We start from the raw sequence: 6923 nt of genomic DNA on the forward strand, positions 1-6923 counted from the left end.
AGTCTAAAAGGAATGTTTAAATGCTTTTTATTTGGGTAGAGGCACGGTTTTTATAGCTAATATAAAAATAAAATATGAAGAATAGAAATAGATTGGTATACATGTAAAATATAATGAAATATAAGTAGCAAATATCTATGAAAAATCTAGTGTATAACAGAAATAATGCAACTATAAGAATATGTATAAATATAAAATAGAGCTATGAGAATGGTAATAAGAATGGGGTAAAACATCAGTGAGAAATGGAAAAAAACCACATGAAAAATGGTGGGAAAATCAGTGAGAAATGGAGAAAAATCAGTGAAAAACGGGGGGGGGGGAATCTTTGAAAAATGGGGAAAAAAATCCGTGAGAAATGGGGGAAAAAAAATCCATGAAAAATGGGGGAATAAATCAGTGAGAAACGGGGAAAAGTGGGGAAAAAATAATTGAGAAATGGGGAAAAAATCAGTGAGAAATGGGGGAAAAGTCGATGAAAAATGGGGGAATATTCAGTGAGAAATGGGGGGGGGGGGGAATCAGTGAGAAATGGGGAAAAAATCCATGGAAAACAGGGAAACAATCCATGGGCAATGGCGGGAACAGAGCGAGCTGTTGTCGCTCGTGCTGTGGGGAAAAAATAAGTGAAAAATGGGGGCAATAATCAGTGATAAATGGGGAGAAAATCAGTGATTAATGGGCGGAAAAATGCATGAAAAATGGGGGGAAAATTCAGAGAGAAATGGGGGCAAATATCAGTGATAAATGGGGAAAAAAATCAGTGATTAATGGGGGGAAAAATGCATGGAAAATGGGGGGAAAATTCAGAGAGAAATGGGGGCAAAAATCAGTGAGCAATGGGGGGGAAAATCGGGAAATATCCATGGAAAAATGGGGGGAAAAAATCACTGAGAAATGGGGGAAAAAATCAGTGAGAAATGGGGAAAATATGGGAAAAAATCCACGAAAATTGCGGGAAAAAATGCATGAAAAATTGGGGAAAAATCAGTAAGAAATGGGGGAAAAAATCCATGAAAAATGGCGGGAAAAATCAGATCGGCGATCGATAGCTAATGCGTGCCTATGGATTAGATCGGCGATCGATTGATCACGACTACCGATCGATTAGATCGGCGATCGATTGCTAATGCCTGCCGATCGATTAGATCGGCGATCGATTGATCGCGCCTGCCGATCGATTAGATCGGCGTTCGATTGCTAATGCCTGCCGATCGATTATATCGGCGTTCGATTGCTAATGCCTGTCGATCGATTAGATCGGCGATCGATTGGTAATGCCTGCCGATCGATTAGATCGGCGATCGATTGCTAATGCCTGCCGATCGATTAGATCGGCGATCGATTGCTAATGCCTGCCGATCGATTGCCTCGGCGATCGATTGCTAATGCCTGCCGATCGATTATATCGGCGATCGATTGCTAATGCCTGCCGATCGATTAGATCGGCGATCGATTGCTAATGCCTGCCGATCGATTAGATCGGCGATCGATTGCTAATGCCTGGCGATCGATTAGATCGGCGATCGATTGATCGCGCCTGCCGATCGATTAGATCGGCGATCGATTGCTAATGCCTGTCGATCGATTAGATCGGCGATCGATTGCTAATGCCTGCCGATCGATTAGATCGGCGATCGATTGATCGCGCCTGCCGATCGATTAGATCGGCGATCGATTTCCAATGCCTGCCGATCGATTGCTAATGCACACTATTTGCACACTCCTTGCACACCCTTTGCACTCGTACAGATGCAGGAGGTTTCTCAGTTCTGGTCGGGGTTTCTTGGGGCGTTCATTTCGGAGGATTTCCTCAAGGATTGGGACACTCCTTGATTCCATCCCTTGCCTGTCTCCCAAGCGCCACCCTGTGGGCAGAGCGCGGTACTGCGCGCCTGCCTCTCCCAAGATGGCGGCTCGGGTGTCGCTCCCCGACCTTCTAACTCTGGCTGCAAAAGGAGGGGGGCACAGCAAGGAGCCCGCTCGCTCTAGTGGGATGCCTGCGCACGACGCCGACACCGATGCCACGGGTGCGATTTTCGGCGGCGTTTCCAATCGTGCGGACATCTCCTTCAGCCCGCTTCGGCCCGGGGAAGAGGGGCGGGGCCGCCAGCGATGGTCCCGGCGCAGCCCGGGCAGGCTCGGGGCGGAGCCGGGGCTTGGCGAGGCGGGGCACGGAGGTCCCGGGGACGGGACCGGGCGGGGCCGGGGCGGTGCTTTAGGGGCGGTCCCCAGTGGTCCCGGGCGGCACCGGGGGCGGGGCCGGGTGATCCCGGAGCGGTACCGAGCTGTGCTGGGGACGGTGCTGCAGGGGCGGTGCCGGGCCCGCCTCAGGGTGATTGAATGCCCAGAAATCGCCTCCTCTGCCCCGTGCTCACACTGAGCTGCGGGCTGCAGCGTGCTGTCGGAGCTCCGCACACAGCACGGATTTGGGCTTCCCCTCCTCTCAAACCCTCTCCCCCTTCTTCCTCCTCCTCATCTTCCTCTTTGTCCTCTGTCACTGCTGAGGCTCTGGAAAGAACTGAAATTCTGCAGGGAGAGATGTCCTCTCGTGGCCCCAGGGACTGCCTCGGCACGGGCCACGAGCGCCTCCGGCCCCTGCCTTCTCCTGCTTGAAAAGATCACCTGGAGCCCGAGCTCGGGGGGGTGAAATCAGCTGAAATCCAGGTAACTCTGTCAAGTGCCCCCCAGGGACATCGGCGGGGCTGGGGGATGAGGGTTTGAAACAGCAAATTCTTTGGAATATACACCTGTCCCTGTGCCGATGCTGCTGAGCTTCCTGCCACAGTATATCCCCACTCCATGAGGCGCTGTGAGGTTATGGCAGTGGGAATTGAGCAGGGAATTGGGGGCTATGGGCATAATTCACGGGAGCTAGCAAAGCTGACAGCCAACCCCAAATCGGGGCACAGCACAGAGAACAATCTGTGTGCTGCCCTGTCAGCTCAAGCTCCTGGGCTGGGAAGTATTGGGAGTTAAATGTATGGAATTACACAAATCACAGCAACTGGCATCACCCAGAGGGACAATCCAAGGCCCAAACAATTCCTCCACAGTCCACTCTGGGAAAAACACCCTGTGCCTGCCAGGAGCTCTGACCCTGCTTTTCCTACCAGCTCCTGAGCAGTGTCAGGGCCACCACGACGCCTTTAAAATCCAGATAAACCCCAAATCCTACACAGTGAATAATCCAAAGAAAGTACTGAATTGTTGTCATTAAAAGCTCAAAACTCATTAAGAATTCTATGACAACAGTGTAATGGACTCCCAGGAACCTCATGAATGCTCTCGGTTTCATTTTTGTGTATTTTTACTCCCTCATTTGGCAGCTTGTAAAACTTATCCTGGAATTCAGAGGTCAAGCAGGATCGACTTTGGATTGACCTTCACCTCTGTTCCCACTTTGTGCAAACACAACTCGTGCCCAGGTGGGTGAACTCATCACCTCAGCTTTTCACTCCAGAGTATCCCCTCCTTATTTCCCTGTAGATGAACTCAGATCCACTCCTCACCTCCACTGGTCATCCAAGCGTCCATTCTGTTCCCCACAGGCCCTGGTGGCCCCGGGGAGCTCCCTTGGCCTTTCTCCTGCCCCTCTGCAGCCCGAGGTCGCTACACAAACAGTTCTTGTGTCCCCTCTAAATGACCCCGGGTTTTCTGCTCAATGAATGGCATGACCCGTGCCCACTGCTCATGATTCACCCAACCCAAATCAAGAGCAAATGTTGCTTGGGCTTTAAGAACTTGAAATAACTCTGAAGCAAAAGAAATCACCTTTTTCTTCTGGTTTTTATTTTTATTTTTTCATTTAAGATGCTGGACTTGCCTCTGTGGATGTGTGCTGAGCTCTCACTGCAGGGGACTGTCAGGCCTGAATGGCTGTGAGTTCGTGTTCTTCTCAGTAGGGAATCAGAAATTATTCTTAGACCATAGAATTGTTTTCTGAAACCTTTCCCCTTTCCTCTTTGTGCCTTTGAATTTTTCAGCTGTTCCCTGTTGTCACTTCCCCTGCCTGACTTCTGTGCAGCTCCTAGCTGGGAAAAACTGGGAAAACTTAGGGGGTACAGAGGTGGAATTTTTGGCTGGATTTTTCTAACATTTCTAATTTTGCTGAACTTATTTCCCCAGTGAGAAGAGCACGAACTCACAGCCATGCAGGCCTGACAGTCACTGCGGGAAATCTGACACAGTATTAATAAGTAACCTTTCCTGAGAGCAGTCACCACCCCAGTCCTCCAGCCTTGTCAAATGTTTGCAATGAATGGACCCAAGTTCTAATCCTTAATCTAAATTTATGTCAGCTTTTGTTAGGAAGATACCGGACAGTAAATCATACAAGAGAATTTAAAAATTGCACAAAGAATAACAGGCCCAGACCAAACCCAACCGCCCCCATCACCGCTCCACCCCAATTTTGGGAGAAACAGTGATACAGTTTATAAATACTCTCCTTCCACACTATTCAGTCCTTCACCGCACATCCCCAGAGAGGAGTCCCTCAGACCTTGCTCCCCTGAACACCAGGAGAGCTGGAGTTTCACCCAGATCCCACATTCCCATGGCAGTTAATCCCAGCAGGGAGGCAAAGAGGAACCCTGCATCCTCTGACATAGCCCACAGCACGGGCAGCACCAGGAGCCCTCCAGGCTCAGACCTCTGGTGCTGAAGCCTCTGGGCTTTGGCTGATCAAACACCACAGCTCTTGGCAAAGATGCCAGGAGAGTCGTGATTCTTCCTGTCCTGAAAGAGAGGAGGAAAAGAAAATTAAGTCGACTGCAGAAGGATTCCAGCTCTCAACTTCTGCTCTGATTCCTCACTCTGGGGTTTTATCCATGACAAGTGACACCAATTCAGAGTGCCCTTTTCCAGCATTTTTATTCCTAACTATTTCAGACATTAAAAGGATGCTCATTTCTCTTATTGTATTCTTTGCTTAATTTTATTAGCGGCATTTTCATCCCAGACCCCACTTGTCAGTTCTTCAATCCTTTAGCACTGGACTTGGCACAAAGGGATACCCGTGGTGCTGCATCACAAGAAATCCCAAAGAGAAACCCCTTCCAAACCTGACGGAGAAAGCTTTCAAGGCACTCCAGAACACAGACAGCTTTTCCTGCCTTGTCAGGCCACACCAATTCTGTCCCATCCACCTGAACTGTGCAGGTGAGGAAAAGGCTTTCCTTGCTCCTCGGGAATCACTGTCTGAGACCACGGATGTCCATCCTGGGCAGCACCTGGAAACAACGTGGGAAAGGCAAAATGAGAGTGTTTTCTATCAGAAAATTACTACTACTAATAAAAATAATAATCAGAACTTCTGGACAAATTTAGTAACATCACTTTGATATGAGAAATACAGGCCATGCCCATCCTTGTAGCCCAGGTGAAAACAGGAAGGAGAACTAGAGGAAAAGCAGAGTCCCTTATTTGATCTCTGGACACAAACTGAGGCCTTTTCCCTGTGAAACCAAACTCACCCTTCCAGGGTTCCAGAGATCAGCTACGAGGAGGCTTTTGGCACTCCAAGAGCAGCTGGGTCACAGCTGGATGCGGCTTGGGTCTGGGAGACACCGTGCTCCTTCTGGAATTATAGCACGCAAATGCCTGCTCCTGGCCCCAGGCCCGGAGATAAAATCTGTGGGGTTTTTCCCTGTGCAACATTGTTCACCCCTCCCAGGTTCCTGAGATCTGCACAGAGGAGGCTTTGGGCACCCCAAAGGCAGCCAGGGTTACAGGTGGGGGCAGCTTGGGGCTGGGAGAAATCCTCATCCATTTGGAATTTTATCAGGCAGAAACCTGGCTGGGTGCACAGGTCTCTGGACACGACCAGTGGCCCTTTCCCCTGTGAAACAAAACTCACCCTGCCAGGCTCCTGAGACCACTTAGGAGGAGGGGTTTGACTCTCCAAGAGCAGTCGCAACGAGAGATGCTCACACAGAAGGCCATGCAGAAGAGGAAACGAGCGCACCCGCAGCCCCCCAAGGCGCGCCCCAACGCCCCAGACCCGGCACCGCCAGCTCGGGCAGTCCCATAAAGCATCCCCCGCCTCCGCAGCGGCGGGACAGGCGGGGCCCGGGGTCCCGAGGAAACCGAGCGTGCCCGGAGGCGCGGCAGGACGGCAGCGCAGCGCCGCCTGGCGGCGGAGCAGGAGAGCAGCGCCGGGCCCCATGGCAGTATCGGTACCCGTGCGCCCCCTGCTGTCCGCGGCGATGCAGCGCCCGATGCCGAGTTCCACGCCCGTGTCGCCGAGGGAGAGGGGCACCGCTGGCTGGGGCCTCCCCGCCGACACGGACAGAAGCCGAAGCAGAAGCCCCGGTGCCATTGGCGGCCCCTACCCAGCGGGCCGGGCTCCGCCGGGCCCGCGGCCCCGCGCGGTATCGGGTCGGCCCGCTCCCGTCTTCGTCGCACCCGGGCCCTGCTCCTGGCATGAAGCGCGTCACCGCCCCGCGCCGTCCCGCCCCCCGCGCGTCATCGCGTGCGTTCGGCGGCCCGCCCCGGGGGCGGTGCCGGGGGCGCTACCCGGGGCTGTGCCGGGGCAGTGCCGGGGGCGGCACCGGGGGCGGTGCCGGGGGCGTTCCCGGTCGCCGTGCCGGGGTAGCCCGGGGAGCGGTTCCGGGAGCGGTTCGGGGGGCGGTGCCGATTGCAGTCCCGGTCACTGTCCCCAGTCCCCGTCCCCAGTCGTGGTCCCGGTCCCAGTCCCCGGTTCCGGTCCCCGATCCTGGTCCCAGTCCCAGTTCCCCGTCCCGGAACCCGATCACGGTCCTGGTCCCAGTCCCCAATCCCGGTCCCGGTCCCTGTCTCCAGTCCCCGTCCCCGATCCCGGTTCCGGTCCCTGTCCCAGGTCCCCGTCCGCGATCCCGGTCCCTGTCCCATTTCCCCGTCCCGGTCCCCGATCCCAGTCCCGGTCCACGTCCCCGATCCCG

The 6923-nt window shown here is 53.5% G+C and overlaps 1 long non-coding RNA gene across 1 annotated transcript; it reads right to left on the minus strand.

The window, feature by feature from the left end:
- Positions 1-3770: 3770 nt before the first annotated feature.
- Positions 3771-6442, minus strand: LOC148217817 (uncharacterized). Its single transcript, XR_015800719.1, has 2 exons — positions 5067-6442; positions 3771-4740 (listed from the first exon to the last, which is right to left on the minus strand). It is a non-coding gene; the product is annotated as an uncharacterized LOC148217817 (long non-coding RNA).
- Between the last annotated feature and the right edge of the window lie 481 nt (positions 6443-6923).

The sequence above is a fragment of the Sturnus vulgaris genome, unplaced genomic scaffold (genome assembly GCF_052056855.1).
Source record: "Sturnus vulgaris isolate bStuVul1 unplaced genomic scaffold, bStuVul1.hap1 Scaffold_2162, whole genome shotgun sequence".
NCBI lineage: Eukaryota > Metazoa > Chordata > Aves > Passeriformes > Sturnidae > Sturnus > Sturnus vulgaris.